The following is a 16,890-nucleotide window of genomic DNA, read 5'->3' on the forward strand; positions in this document are numbered from 1 at the left end:
GAGTCTGTGACTCTCCTGCCCCCATTTAAACCCTCCTGAATAATATTGGATTCAATCAATTCAACTGGTTAAGGCAAAAATCCAATCAGGATTAACTGATGGACAGTCTGGAATCTAATCAGGCACCACTTTCTGGTTGGCTGTTTGTAGTTGGGCAAGGGGGAAGATGTTATTAGAAAGGCCTATAAAAGTCTCAGACACCAAAGAGAAGATGCAGAAACTTTGCCTTCTGTAGTTACTATCTGGGATCTCATCCAGTCTTAGGGACTGAGCCCGCCCTGACAACCACATCAGAGTTGGTAAGTTACTGAGCTTAGTTAAGGACCCTCTTACATTATCTATGGCCAGCTGGTCTTGAGTTGTGTCATATAGCTCAGGATGGCAGGAAGAGGTATTTTTAGTTAATCTTTAACCATTTTTTGTGGTGGGGTGTGGGGGCGCTGTGCTATGTCTTCATTAGCTTCATTTGTGGATTTTCTCTAGTTGCACCTAGCAGGGGTTACTTTTGATTGCAGTGCACAAGATTTTCACTGCATTGGCTTCTCTTATTTCAGAGCATAGGCTGTAGATGCATGGGCTTCAGTAACTGCAGCACGTCAGCTCGGTAGTTACGGCACACTGACTCAGTTGCTCTGTAGCATGGATCGAACCCTTGTCCCCGGTATTGGCAGATGGATCCCCATCTTCTGCACCTTGTTAGTGGTAAAGAACCTGCCTGCCAATGCAGAAGACATATGAGATGAGGGTAGTCCCTGGGTTGGGAAGACTGTTCGGAGAAGGGAATGGCAACCCAGTCTAGTATTTTTGCCTGCAGAATCCCAAGAACAGAGGATCCTGGTGGGCTACTAACAGCCCATGGGGCTGCAAAGAGTCAGATATGACTGAAGCAACTTAACACACATGCATGGGCCACTTGGGAGGCCCCTGGTTAGTTCTTAGCCAATGAACAAATGTAACATTTTGGTTTTGCCTCTCAGTGTAGTTTTGCCTTTCTCAACATTTTGATTTGTCCTTCAGTTTATATCATTTCAATTACCTTAAATAAGCAGATTTTCCTATTTAATAAAAACAGCTGTTGGGAGTTTTATTTCTTGACATTTAAAATATGTAGTTTGTGCAAATGGCATTCATTTTAGGGGTCTGTCCTTCATCTTTTCCAGCTCAAGTAACTGTGGGAATTGAGGATAGAGGTTGAGTTGTGTCACATGATGCTCCTATTCAGTAGTTTTAGGGCCATAAGAAAGTGTCAAAGTTTTCACCAAAATAATTAGGGTCAGCCTTCAGGCGTGGGGTATCCACTTCCCAGTTCATCATAATAAAGCAAAGCAGTGAATGGAAATGGATGGGCAAGTAGTTGGGCTTCTTCCTCCTTAGTACTTATGAGATTCTTGCTCTGGTCCCTGTAGAGGCAGCATTACGGATTTGCACCCATGAAAACTAGAGTAAAATTCTGGTAAACTGGGAGTCTTCTGGGCTTCCTTGGTGGCTCAGATGGTAAAGAATCTGCTTGTAATGTTGGAGACCAGGGTTTGACCCCTGGGTTTTCCAGGCCCGTGGAATCAGTGGATATGGCTATGAGTTGGTTCCTCTGAAGAGTGGGGATACCAATGAAGGGGTGCTCATGCTTGCCTGAGAAATATTCCTTCTTCCCTGCAAGTTTCCACAGGATTCTTTTGGAGAAGAGTTAGAATGAGTACCTGGAATCCACCCAGACTCCTGGATCAAGCAGTGATGAGTCTGCTGATGAATGAGGCCTTGGCCATTTCTGCTCTGGAGTATCTGCCCATTGAGCTCTTCCCCCTGCTCTTCATGGAAGCCTTCTATGGGAGTTGCAGAGAGACACCGAAGGCCATGGTACAAGCCTGACCCTTTGTCCGCCTGCCTCTGGGGGAACTGATTGAGATGCCTCACCTGGGAACCTTACAAGCAGTGCTGGATGGACTTGATGTCCTCCTTTCTCAGAAGGATCAACCCAGGTGAGTCTGATTCAGACAGACTGGTAGAGTGAAGGGAGTCACTCTTCAAAGAGACAGCTGGGGTCAGAGTGTGAATGGCCAAGGGATAGACCAGAGGCTTCTGATGATGCCAATGAGGAAGTACAGAGACTTGGTCATTGCTGAACACACTATGGGAAATGTTTTCAGCCTAAGATGCAAGGGAACCTGAAAGTACACTCTCTGCCTCCTTCTAGTGATGCTTAATGAAAGTGTAGTAGTGGATAAAAGGAAAGATGGAAGGGGGAAAGGAGATGGAGGAAACTGAGTCAGAGAGGGAAGAAGAAGGAAATGTCAAGAATGTGAAGTAAAAGCTCAGGTGGGATGTCTGAGTATTTCCTAAATTCTGAGGCTGTGGTTTTATTTTAGTGGATCTTAAAATCATCTCTACCAATCTACTATTTCCCCCATAGGAGGTGCAAACTGCAGGTGCTGGATTTAAGAAATACTGGCCAGGACTTCTGGAGAATGTGGTCTGGATCCAGTGTCCAGGTGTCCTCAAGCTCATTAGAAAAACAAGTGGCTAAGAATAGGCCAAGAACACAGCGGACTTTGGCTCCCTTGGAGGTGTTCATAGAACTTCACACCAATGGAAGGACCATGGATGGATTCCTCGCTTACCTCATGAGATGGGTGGAGGAGAGGAAAGCTTCCATACACCTGTGCTGTAAGAAACTAAAGATAGAGTCAATGCCCAGAGACAGTATTATGAAGATCCTGAGTATGGTGCAGCTGGACTGTGTTGAGGAGGTGCAAGTAAATGGCACCTGGTGTCTGTCCAGCCTGGCTGTGTTTGCTCCTCTCCTGGGCCAGATGAGCAATGTGTAGACTCCTTCTCTCTCACATGGATGTGTCTGAACTTGAAGATCAGGAAGAACAGCATGTTGTCCAAATTACTTCTCAGTTCCTCAGGCTGCGCCACCTCCAGGATCTCTTTCTGGTATCTACCTCCTTCCTGGAAGGATGCCTGGACCAGATGCTCAAGTGAGTGTGCACCACTGGCCAGGTAACAGTGAACGCAACTCACCACCCTCCACCCCTCCAGGCACAGAACTCAATTTCACTGGTATCTGAGTTGGGGAAGCCTGCGCTCTTAGAGCCCAGGGGCCAGGGCAGAGAAAACAGAAGATAGGATATCAAAGGAGAATTCCTCTAGAATTTCCGTGCTGTTGTTCAGTCGTTCAGTCATGTACACCTCTTTGTGACCCCATGCAGCACACCACATTTCCCTGTCCTTTACTATCTCCTGGAGTTTGCTCAAACTCATGTCTGTTAGGTCGATGGTGCCATCCAACCATTTCATCCTTTGTCACCCCCTTCTCCTCAAAATTTTCATAGCCCTCCAGATTACAGGTGGACTAGAAGATATAGGCTTGCAGTATTTCTTTATCTACATCAGAAGAAAGGTCGGGGTGGGGGGACATGCAGAGGTTGAGGCACAGTAGCTGGCAAAGTTTAGAAGCAAGGAGCAAAAGCTCCTCCTACTTGATATTTTGTGCCTAGCCCCTAGGGAAAGAGTTCAGGCACCCAAGGAGAGGAATGACAAACCCCTGCCACAGAACCCACAGAAGCTGATTGGGAGAAGGTGCTAAAGGGTCAAGAATGCAGGCCATACACAGACTATTAAAAAACAAACGAAAAAAAAAAAAACTTTTTTTATTGGTCCAAAAAAAAAACCCCCTCTAGAATGTCAGGCATACTATCTCCTTTGCTGCTCTATTCTGAACTGCGGTATCATATAACAACCCAAATCAAGGTAGGGGTTCAAGCTGGATAGAGACTCTGGAAAGGGACACCTTCTAGGTAGCTATAGACTAAGGGTTAGGATCTAATGGTTGGGTACATGATTTCTTCCTTAAGAAGGGATATCTTAATTTAGATGACTTGAAAATAGGTAAGAGAAGAGGAAATTGAAGAGGGAAAACTCCATGTCTGAGCATTTCTAAACCAAAGCTCTATACTTAACACTTTTGTGACCACTATAAGCCTGTCTCAAATTCCCTGTCTGTTAAAAGGCTTTTTGCTCCAGATAAGATAATTGATATATGGGAAATGCATGATTCTGGAGGTGATAGTAGCATAGGAGCCAAAGGGATCATAAAAGTTGGTAGATGGTTTGCAGATAATGCAGGGATATAAGTGAGACCCTGCAAACTGCCATCTTCTGGGGATGTTGTGGGGCCTTGCCCAGACTGGTCTTCTATGCATGTCATTCAGAAGCCTCACCTGGCTTCTGGACATGAATGCCTGGGGCCCAAGCATGGGTGGAAGGAAGTCTGAGTGGGAAGCATTTTAAGTATGTCTCTTACTATTAACATTCAGTGATGCCCATTGTTGATTGAGACAAGATGTCAGGCTCTGCTGTGAGCTTATTCTAGTCCATTCTATGATCTTCATTCATACTCATAAGGAAGTGGAATGTGTTTTACTCTGCTACATAGATGAGGAAAGAGAGTTTTCCAGGGTCTGTGAACTTGATCCAGACTACTGTGAAGGTTAAATGACTCAGGCTTAAATGAGACTGGGAATTCTGGGTAATGATCATTATCAGATGGACAGACCAACCTTGGCCTTCAGCAAATCTCTTGTCTCTCACCTTGAAGTCACCTTCCACCCCCGTTTTTAAGACATTGTAATTCTGCTTCTCCCCAGGTGCCTGACAAACCCCTTGGAAACCCTTGGAATAACTCACTGCCTCCTTACGAATTCAGACTTGACCCATCTTTCCCAGTGTCCAAATACCAGTCAGCTAAAGGGCCTGAATCTGAGTGGTGTCACCCTGACCTACTCTAGTCCTGAGCTCCTTCCAGGTCTGCTGGAGAAAGTTGCAGCCACACTCCAGGAACTGTACTTAGATCGGTGTGGAATCATGGATTCACAACTCGAGGCCATCCTGCCTGCCCTGAGCCACTGCTTCCAGCTTAGTTTCTTCAGCGTATGCGGAAACTTCCTCTCCATGGCCATCATGGATAAGACACTTCGACACACCTCGGTGCTGCCCAATTTATGTCAAGAACTGTACCCTGTCCCTCGGGAGAGTTTCAGCTCTCTGGGAATCCTCCAACCGAGGAGATTTGTTCAGTGTCGAGCTGAACTGCTTGAGATTCTGAAGGACTTGGGATGTCCCAGGACCATCTGGATTAGTTCCAGCCCCTGTCCTCACTGTGGAAAAGACATATTCAATCACCCTGAGCCCATCACATATGGCAGCAACACCTCTGCCTAGGTGGGTGCATCAATCAAAAGCTTTCTTCTGAGCATTTAGAAACTGAAATCTATGATACTGGTACTTTGTGAAGGGAAAAGAGATCCATGGTTTCAGACATTTGCTCAGTGTGAATGTGAAAAGAAAAGGTGATCCTGTGGGGTGCAGGACTGCAGAGGGAATATCTGATGCTGAGCAGTAATGGAACTTTGTGTATATGTGTCCTACAGGGTAAGAATTATAAACATAAATTTCTGAAGGTGGATTCAAGCTTGTGACCCACATGTTGGAGCTATCCCCGGGTAGATGGTTGTAAAGAAATAATCAGAAATAAAGAGACGCTCAGTGTAAACCAACTGCTGCCCTCCATATATCATCTTTTTCCCCCGTCACTTTACATTGCAGGAATCTTCAGATGCAGATTTTAAAAAATTCAGTTTCTGAAACTACCATTTTCACCCATTCTTTATTCTGTCTGAGGCATATCTCCAGGGTTTGCTCAGATTCATGTCCATTGAGTCAGTGACGCTATCTAGCCATCTCATCCTCTTCCACCACCTTCTCCTTTTCCCTTCAGTCTTTCCCAGCATCAGAGTCTTTTTCCCAATAAGTCAGCTATTCACATCAGGTGGCCAAAGTATTGGAGCTTCAGCTTCAGCATCAGTCCTTCCAATGAATGTTCAGGGTTGATTTCCTTTACGATTGACTTGTTTGATCTTGAAATTCAAGGGACTCTCAAGAGTCTTCTTCAGCACCACAGTTTGAATGCATCAGTTCTTTGGTGCTCAACCTTCTTTATGGTCCAACTCTCACATCAATACATGACTACTGGAAAAACCATAGCTTTGACTATACAGACCCTTGTTGGCAAAGTGACATCTCCGCTTTATAATACACGGTCCTAGTTTGTCATAGCTTTCCTTCCAAGAAGCAAGTGTCTTTTAATTTCATGGCTGTAGTCACTGTCCACAGTGATTTTGGAGCCCAAGAAAATAAAATCTGTCAGTGCTTCCACTTTTTCCCCATCTATTTCCATGAAGTGATGGAACCTGATGCTATGATCTTAGTTTTTTTAATGTTGAGACTTAAGGGACATTTCTTACCTCCTTACATATTTCTATGTCTGTTCAATGGCTAATACATACAAGGGTGAACATACTCAGTGTCCAGTGAGCCATTAGAATGAAGATTTCTTTGCAGGGCCCTTATTGCTGACTCATACCATGACCTTAGACATGAGTAATCCCCATGTTTCTCCTCTTGGATCTATAAGTTTCACTTCTTGGCACTTCTGTGCGTTGGGAAATGGCATTTCCGCACAAGGCATTGCTCACAGTTCTGGAAGTGGCCATCTGCACTGCAGATAAGCTACCCAGTGGGTAATAGTCCTTGAATTATTCTAGTTGGACCTGTTAAGTTATACAAATTTCTCTGAACAAAAAACTAAAACTATATGGGCATGTAACATGATTTTTTGTTTCTCATTAAAAATTACATCCTTTGGGGGCTAGGCTATATTAATGAAAGAATGACTTTCATAACACCTTCTGTATCTCCCCATTAAGGAAGATGAGCATAGCATGTTTTGACACCAGATATCAGGATTTATACAAAACATCTTTCAGTTATGTGGCTTCCTTGCCTGTGGTAAGACACTCTAGTTGTTAGGGTTCTCCTGAGTAACCACTATGGTACAGCTGATTGTTGAACAATGTGTCAGTGAAGGGTGGTACTCCTACTCAGCTGAAAATCTCCATATAATCTATAGTCTGCCCTCCATATCCTCATTTCCACATCCTTATATTTCACCAACTAGATCCTGTAGAATGACATTTACTCTTGAAAAACGTTTGTGTGTAAGTCAACTAAGCATTTCAAACCAGTGTTTTCCAGGGTCACCTGTTATACAGAAACATATAGGAAGACTTCTATTATGGTAATGGGCTTTCCTGGTTACATAATCTGCTATCTGTAACCTAGAAAACCTGCAAAGCCAGTGCTATAACTCAGACTGAGAATTAAAGCTCAAAACTAGGTAAGCTGATGGTGTTAGTCCAAATCTGAGGCCAAAAACCTAAGAAGCAGGGAACTACCATTTAAATTTCATAGCATGGAGGCTTGAGAGCCAGAAGCTTCAATGTTTGTGGGTAAGAAGAGAGAGAGGAGAGAATTTGCCCTCCTTGCTTCATTTAGTACACAAGGACTACAAGATGCCCACTCACAATGGTGAAGGCAGATCTCTTCACTCAGTCCTTTCCAATACTTATTTCTTCCAGAAACACCTTCAAACATAACTCATGTTTTACCAGCATTTTTTTTTTACATAGGAACATTTACACAAGAAAATTAACCATCATAATGACCCTAAAGAGAAGGCATTCACAGAAAAACTGTCTGCTGTGGTTTTATGGACTGGCGTTGCTGATTAGAGGTGGGAGGGGATATAGGAATGGGGGACCTTAGGAAAGAGCTCAGTTTTTCTGGTGTGCGTGTGTGTGTGTGTGTGTGTGTGTGTGTGTGTGTGTAAAGGAAGACAATTATACAAACCTAGATTCTGGGATTTTCTAGGATTCAATGAGAAGAAGCACTTGGGAGCTTGGCACCCAACCTGGCATATAGTAAGACACTATTAGATGGGTCTTTTCCTACTTTTTCCCTCCTTCCCACATGTAAGTTACTTCCATGTATTTTTATGTTTCATGTTACATTGTCTGAATAAACCAGACATTATTTATTCATTCACCTACCAGTACTTTGGCCACCTCATGCGAAGAGTTGACCCACTGGAAAAGACCCTGATGCTGAGAGGGCTGGGGGCAGGAGGAGAAGGGGGTGACAGAGGATGAGATGGCTGGATGGCATCACCAACTCGATGGGCATGAGTTTGAGTAAACTCCGGGAGTTGGTGATGGACAGAGAGGCCTGGCATGCTGTGATACATGGGGTCGCAAAGAGTCGGATACGACTGAGCAACTGAACTGAACTGAACTGAAAGACATCTTAATTGCTTTTTTGGTTTGCCACTATAAGATTCTGTGTGCACGTTTGATGTGGGCATATTTTCAACTCATTAACTATCAAGGAGAAAAATAGCTGGATTATATGAAAAGGGTATATTTTACAATTATTTTTCTCCCTTGACAATCTTATCTGTTAGACATTATCCCATAAAGGGCAGGGACTGTGTCTCTATCACCCTGTGATCCCACAAATGAACAGCAAGCCTGAGGAGCAGTAAAAGCTTATAACTCCCTGAAAATCTTTAAAGTCAGTTTATAGTGAAATGTTATTTTGGACTGAAATGCAAATCTGGGAAATGTCAACTTTAGTTGGCTATCAATAACACAGATAAGTTTGATATGGAAGAAATAACACTTGTGGTCAATACATTGCACAACATAAACTGTATATGAAACTGTCACAAGACCGGACTTTATGGGGCATTCCCGGAGCTGACCCCCCACCAAGTTCTCCTCCTGCCTCTTGTTTGTAGAGAACCTTTAGGCTTCTAGGCCTTCCTCGAGTTCCAAAGAATAAATATAAACAGAAAATACGAGAAAATGGGGAAACAGGGGGAAACAATCAAGCAACAGACAATAATAATAGTTTAGCCATTAATCAAATTCAAGGACCTTGAAAACCTCTTCGAGGGCTACAGATAATATTCTGAGCCATATCCTTGAGCTGTTTGTAGACACTGAAACTCCCACCAGGTGGAAGAAGTGAACAGCATGCTGACCAGAAGCAAGTAGACCATAGACCAATTGGAAGAAGAAGGTTGATGAAGTCGGCTTCCAATTACATCATCACCAACTAATCAGAAGATTGCCCAGGAGCTGCTTCCCCACAGCACTCTCCCTCACTCTGTCTTCAAAAGTCTTTTCCTGAAAGTCATCTGGAAATTTTTCCCTTTTGAGTAACTGGTTGTCCCTGTTCTTTGTTTAATGACTGTAACAAATCCAGCACTCTTCTCTGCCATCTCCAGGTTAGTATATTAGTTTCACTGCATTGTGGTGAGCAAGCAGATTTGATTCAATAATTAAGGACAACTTTTTTTGTTTTCCATGCTTTTATTGGTTATGCCCAAGGAAGACAGGGCGATATTCACATTGTAAAAATCCCAATGATACAGACAGAACAACCATTTCCACTATACTTCCTCCTCATGCAAAGCCCTTCTCCAGTTTACACCTCCTGTGGGGAAACAGCATATAGGATGTAATGGTTTAAGATTCGCGTAGAATTAAATCACAGTCTCAGAATTTTAGCAACACTCAGACTTCCCATGTGTGCTTTTATTTCACATTCCTAACATCACCTGCTGCTTTGCCCTCTTCTTCTCTCTCTGCCTCACCTTCCTCCATCTCCTTTTCCCCTTCCATTTTCTCTGTCTTTCTACTTCTAGTGCCCTTAAGCATCCCTGGGAGGAGGCTGGGACATGTACTTTCAGGTTCCCTTGCATCTTAGGCACTCCTGCACTGCTGGAAAGCATTTCTCAAAGTGAACTGAGCAATAGCCAAGCCCTCTGAGCTTCTTCATTGGCATCTTCAGAAACCTCTGGTCCATCCCTTGGCCATCCACTCTTATGACACCAGCTGTCTCTTCAGGATGTCTAGGACCTTACCAGGATACTTGGATCAGACTCACCTGGGGTGATCCTTCTGAGCAAGCAGGAAGCCAAGCCCATCCAACACTGCTTGTAGGTTCCCTAGTGAAACATCTACATCACACCCCTCCTCCCCCAAAGGCAGGCAGACATAGGGCCAGGCTTGCACCATGGCCTTCAAGGTCTCACTGTGTCTCCCAAAGGAGGCTGAAATAAACAGTGGTGAAAAGAGCTCCGTGGGCAGATACTCCAAAGTGGAGATGGCTGAGGCCTCATCCCTCAGCAGGCTCATTGCTGCCAGGTCCAGGAGTCTGACAGCATTCCAGACACTCATGCTGACTCTGCTCTAAAAAGAATCCCATGAATATTTGCAGGAAATAAGTCATCCTTCTCAGGCTGAGTATGACCTTCATGTGTATGACTTTCTCCTCAACCTTTAGAGGAAGCAAATCAGGGCCATAGTTATTGCTCCGGCAGTGGTGGAAGAGCCTTCATTTATACAATTTACACTCTGGGCTCTGTTGGCACAATGACATAGGTCTACCCGTTCTGGCACCATAAGTAATGTCTCGCAAGTACCATGGAGATGGAAACATCAACCACTACCCTATTCATTTTTTTCCACATCTTTGTTTAATCATGCCTTACTTGGAAGTGGGTACTATGAGCCTAAAACAATCTCTTTTGGGGAAAAACTCTCAGACTATACTTAGACCCCTAATCTGTGGGAATAGGAGGGTCATGTGAACCAACAGGGCCTCCATCCTCAGTTTCCACAGTCAACCTGGCTGGGAAAGATTAAGGAGATACCACCAAAATGAATGCTATTTGTGCTCAAGCTAATTTTTTTTAATGTCAAGAGATAAAATTCCAAATAGATATTTTTCATTAAAAAGTAACTCTGGTAGGTTAAGGTCTTTAAAAATGATATACATCAAATTACAGATCAAGGTGTTTGCTGTTAAAAGCAAACCAAAACCTTAAATCTATTCACTGAAAAGGAAGAAAAAGGGAAATCTCCCTGCCATGCCTAACAGCATGCCATCATTCAAGACCAGGTTACCACAGGGGAAAGCTCGATGTCCTTAACTGCGACTGTTATCTTACCAGCTCTGCTGTAGCTGGCAGGGAATGCAGACCTCTGTTCTGTTGGAGAACCCAGGCAGTGACTACAGAGCAAAAAAAATTCTGCATCTCTTCCTTGGTAACTAAGACCTTTCTAGACCTTTCTAATCACATTTTCCATCTCTTCAACTACTACCTTCCAATCAGAAAGTCATACCTAATTGTATTCTAGACTGTCCATCAGGTTAATCGTGATTGTATCTTTGCCTTTACTCAGATGAATTGACAGAATCACATATTAATTCAAAAAAGAGAAAGAATGGGTGGAGGGCATGACAGTCAAGGACTCATTCCTGGATTTGCTCCACAAACACTGATTAATAGGAACACTGTTTCTAATAGGAACACTCCTTAGCCTTAGGTGTAAGACAGGAAGGGTTTAGTATCTTCCTTAAAGAAACTAATAGTAAAAATAAATAAATAAAACTAAAAGCATTATTATTGGGGATTTTTAACTGATCAAAATAATCAAAATGTCCCAGAATTAGAACAATTTCCTAGAGACAATGGTTTCTTTCTCCTTAAAATCAGAATATAAACAAGTCCTTGTATCAAGTTGCCACCTGTTATGTGAACCAATCATGATCATGAACCAATCAAGAAGCAAGAGAAAAGCAATTGGGGATATGGTTGGCTTAATGTCATGGCTTCTCTGAAGGAAGAAGATTATGGCTTCTCTCAGCTCATAATCACTATGACAAGTAAGGATGGCAGCTGAGGAGAATGCAGCTAAGTATATCTAAAAGTACCCAGTGAATGATCCAAACAGTGTGAAATGTTTTGTTGTGTTTTGTTTTGTTTTGTTTTTCTTATTAGGTAGGATCAAGATTAAAATTTTTTCTCTGAAGGGAGACTAGAAATTTAAAGTGAGTAGCTAAGAGGAGACAGTGTTAATCTTTAAGCTCTTTACTTCCCAGAAGGATGGGATCAGCTCAGCAAATTGGCTTAAAAACACTAAATCTGAGAGTGTGAGTGGAGAGTGAGGCACCCAGCCCTGGGAACTCAGACATTTCCAAGTCTGAGGGCCACTGAGGGTGGACACTGTGATCTCTTTGGAAACTTGGAGCCAGGGGAGAAGCTAACATGGGTCAGTTGCAAATAACCCTGTCCTCAACTTGGCAGCTGTTCAACTCATTCACAGATCACTTCTTGTCATGGCAAAGGAGCTTGCATAACTCATGAAGCTATGAGTCATGCCGTACAGGGCCACCCAAGATGGACAGGTCACAGTGAAGAGTTCTGACAAAATGTGACCCACTGGAGGAGGGAATGGCAAACCACCCCAGAATACTTGCCATGAGAACCTCATGAACTGTATAAAAAGACAAAAAGATATGACATCAAAAGATGAGTCCCCCAGGTCAGAAGGTGTCAAATTTGCTACTGGGGAAGAGGGGAGGACAACTACTAATACCCTAAGAAAGAATGAAGGGTCTGAGCCAAAGCAGAAATGACCTTCAATTGTGGATATGTCTGGTGATTAAAATAAAATCTTAATCTGCAAAGAACAGTATTGCATAGGAACCTGGAATGTTAGTTAGGTCCATGAATCAAGGTAAATTGGATATGGTCAAGCAGGAGATGATAAGAATAAATTAGACACCTTAGGACTCAGACAACTAAAATGGAAGGAATGAGTGAATTTAATACAGATGACCATTATATCTACTACTGTGGGCAAAAATCCCATAGAAGAAATGGAGTAGCCCTCATAACCAACAAAAGAGTCCAAAATGCAATATTTGGATAAACCTCAAAAATAACAGGATGATCTCAGTTCATTTCCAAGGCAAGCCATTCAATATCACAGTAATTCACGTCTATGCCTCTACCATTGATGCCAAAGAAGCTGAAGTTGATCAGTTCTATGGAGACCTAGAAAACCTAGAACTAACACCCAGAAAAAAAAAAAAAAAAGGATATTCTATTCTTCATTGGGGATTGGAATGCAAATGTAGGAAGTCAAGAAATACCTGTAGTAACAGGAAAGTTTGGCCATGGAGAACAAAATGAAGCAGGGCAAAGTTTAACTGAATTCTACCAAGAGAATGCACTAGTCATAGCAAACACCCTTTTTCAACAACACGAGATGACTTTACACATGGACATCACCAAATGGTCAATACCAAAATCAAATTGATTACATTCTATGTAGCCAAAGATAGAGAAGCTATACACAGTCAGCAAAGACAAAACCTGGAGCTGACTGCAGCTCAGATCTTCAACTTCTCGTAGCAAAATTCCAGCTTAAACTAAAGAGAGCAGGGAAAACCATTAGGTCAGCCAGGTATGAATTAAATCAAATCCCCTATGAATATGCAGTGGAGGTGATGAATAGATTCAAGGGATTATATCTAGTAAACAGTCTGCCTGAAGATCTATGGACGGAGGTCCATAATATTGTACAGGAGGCAGTGAACAAACCATCCCAAAGAAACAGAAAAGCAAGAAGGCAAAGTGGTTATCTGAGGGGGCTTTACAAATAGCTGAAGAAAGAAGAGAAGTGAAAGGCTAGGGAGAAAGGGAAAGATACATCCCACTGAATGCAGAATTCCAAAGAACAACAAAGAGAGACAAGAAGGCCTTCTTCAATGAACAGTGCATAAAAATAGAGGGAAACAACAGAAGGGGAAAGACTAGATATCTCTTTGGGAAAATTGGAAATATCAAGGGAACATTTCACCTAAAGATGGGCACAATAAAGGACAGAAGTGGTAAAGATCTAGTAGACGCTGAAGAGATCAAGGAGAGATGGAAAGAATACATGGAAGAACTGTACAAAAAAAACTTAATGACCTGCTCCCTTAAGGAAAGCTATAGAAAAACATAGTACATTAAAAAGCAGAGACACCACTTTTCTGACTAAGGTCCACATAATCAAAACTATGATTTTTCCAGTAGTCATGTACGGATGAGAGAGCTGGTCCATAAATAAAGCTGAGCTCCAAAGAACTGATGATTTCAGATTGTGGTGCTGGAGAAGACTCTTAAGAGTCTCTTGAGGGAATTCCCTGGTGGTCCAGTGGCTAAGACTCTGCGCTCCTGATACAGGGGGGCTGGGTTCGATCCCTGGTCAGGGAACTAGATCCCACATGCCACAACTAAGACTCTATGCAGCCAAATGAATAAAAATAAATGTTAAAAAAAAAAAAAAAAGAGTCTCTTGAACTGCAAGGAGATCAAACCAGTCATTCCAAAAGGAAATCAACCCTGAATATTCATTGGAACTATGTCGCTGAAGCTGAAGCTCCAAACTTTGGCCACCTGACGCAAAAGCCAACACACTGGAAAAGAGCATGATGCTGGGAAAGATTGAAAGTAAAAGGAGAAGGGGGTGGTAGAGGATGGGATGGGTGGATGGCATCATCATTGGCTCACATTCCAGGAGATAGTGGAGGAGAGAGGAGGTTCTCGTGCTGCAGTCCATGGGGGTCACAAAGAGTCAGACATGACTTAGTGACGGAACTACAACAACAAAAGGTATCCTGCCTCACCTTCAAGCTCCCTTTCATTGTTCAAGTAAATTGCCTACCCTGCAAGCATTCCCTAGCTTAGACAGTACATTACAAGACTTCTTCCTCCACCTCTCTAGATAACTCATCTGACATACAGGTCACTATAGCAATGATTCTTTAAGTTTTGTGTTTTTTTCAGATCATAGATTTAGGCTTCCCCAGTTCAAACCAGTCAAAACCATGGAACTTTCAAGTGTACAGTAGATGATTTTTTTTTTTTCAGAAGAAAGCCAAAAACTCCATCCACAGATCACACTAATGCTGCCATCTTCTGAACATGTATTCCATAAAAAAGCATGTAACTCAGATGAACCTGCACAAAGCAGTGATTTCCTCACCTTTTTTCCTGCCTTTAATCACCTTGCCCTGTCCCTTCCAGCTCCTTATACTCTGCACCCATAAATATCCCCACTCGCCTGCTTTGAAGTGATAGGGCTCAGACTTCTCATGTTTCCTCGTGATTGCCTTGTAAATAAACCCTCTCTCAGCTTCAAATTTCAGAATTTAGCATTTGTCTTTCTGGACTTCCCTGATAGCTCAGCTGGTAAAGAATCCACCTGCAATGCAGGAGACCCTGGTTTGATTCCTGTGTAATGAAAATCTGCTGGAGAAGGGATAGGCTACCCACTCCAGTATTCTTGGGCTTCCTTGGTGGCTCAGCTGGTAAAGAATCCACATACAATGCAGGAGACCTGGGTTCGATCGCTGGGTTGGGAAGATCCCCTGGAGAAGGGAAAGGCTACCCACTCCAGTATTCTGGCCTGGGGAATTCCATGGACTCTATAGTCCATGGGGTCGCAAAGAGTTAGACACAACTGAGTGACTATCACTTCACTTGCTGACCACCGTATTGAGTATGCTCCATTTTGTCTATTAACCTATGAACAGCAAAAGAAATAAGCAGAGAGGTAAGAGACCCTCCAGACAGAATAAAGAATGTGCAGGAATGGTAAGGTTTTGGATCATATACAACTCCATGCCTTTTTTAAAAGTCACTAACTGGAGATTGCGGAGGTATAAGCTGAAAAAGAGAGTAATAGATCATGGAAGGCAGCGGTCAGTTTTCAGTGAGGGTCTCTATTCCTGACAATTGCTTTACAAATATCTACCCAGGGAAAATTTTACCATATGGGTCTCAAACCCGTATCCTGCTCCAGAAATTGAGGTTCATATTTGATTGTATGAACACATTATTTCCAAAAGTTCCATCACATCCCAGAGCCTACATTTCCCCTTGCAATCCTGCACCTCCACTGTATCAGCTTTCCATTTCCCATTCACATTGAGCTGATGTCTGAAACCGTGGATTGGTTTTACTTTCATGATGCATCTGTTGTCTAGATTTTAGTTTCCAAGTGCCCAGAAGAAAGCTTTGACAGATGTATCCAACTAGGCAGATGTATAACAGAAAGTGCTCCTCAGGATAGAATGTTTTATTGCCCCAGTGAGGACATGGGCTGGAGCTAAGCCAGATGGCCCTTGGAAATCCTAAATCCCACATAATCTCAATGAGTTTATCCCAAAACTGGGCCAGTCAGCCCAGGTGGAGGGCTCCATGAGAGCTGTAACTCTCCTGAGAGGCAGGGTAAAACTCCTCACTTAAGTTGATCAGCCCAGTGGTGTGACTCAGCAGCTTCTCTGTGATGGCCATAGACAGGACATTACCTCATAGACTGAAGGTCCTGAGCTGGGAACAGCAGGTCAGAACAGGCAGGATGGACTCAAGTTGGGACTCTGTGATCCCACACTGCTCTAAGTTCAGTTCCTGGAGGGTGGCTGCAATTTGCTCTGGAAGAACGTGGAGGATCTCAGTACTAAAGTTGATCATGGTGACACTGCTCAGATCCAGGCCTTTGAGCTGAAGAATGTGTGGGCACTGGGACAGATGGGTCATGTCTGATTCTGTAAGCCAGCACTTAGTTATTGCCAGGTGGTCCAAGGGGTTCCTCAGGCATCTGGGGAGAAAACCAGCAATTAGATCTGAGAAACCAGGAAGGCACCTGAGCTAAAGTTGTCAGATAGGTGATTGGCCCAAAGTCAAGGTCGTACTAACAGCCTTCTGCAGGTCAGTACCCAGAATGACCAGTCTAATTTTAGCCTGGCATTCCATCTTCACATCACCTGCAAACCATCTGCAGTTCTGTATGATCTCTGGCTTCTGCTCTACTTCCATCCTCTTAGAATCATGCATTTCTTAAATATTAACTAACTTACCTGGAGCAAAAGACAACAGTTTAGGGACTAGTAATTTGAGACAAGTTCATTGTGTTCAGAAACCTTGTGAGCACAGAGCTCTTCTCTGTCTCTCTCCCTCACTTATTCTTTTTTCCTCTGGCTGCACCACATGTGAAGTTTAGGCAATCTTACTTCCCCCATCAGGGATTAAACCTGGACATTCAGCCTTGAAAGAACAGAGTCCTAACTGTGGACAACCAGGAAATTTCC

General features: G+C 43.1%; 1 pseudogene; it reads left to right on the forward strand.

The window, feature by feature from the left end:
• Positions 1-1,689: 1,689 nt before the first annotated feature.
• LOC122707461 lies at positions 1,690-5,220 on the forward strand (annotated as a pseudogene).
• Positions 5,221-16,890: the final 11,670 nt, after the last annotated feature.

Source organism: Cervus elaphus, chromosome 14 (genome assembly GCF_910594005.1).
Source record: "Cervus elaphus chromosome 14, mCerEla1.1, whole genome shotgun sequence".
In the NCBI taxonomy this organism is placed as follows: domain Eukaryota; kingdom Metazoa; phylum Chordata; class Mammalia; order Artiodactyla; family Cervidae; genus Cervus; species Cervus elaphus.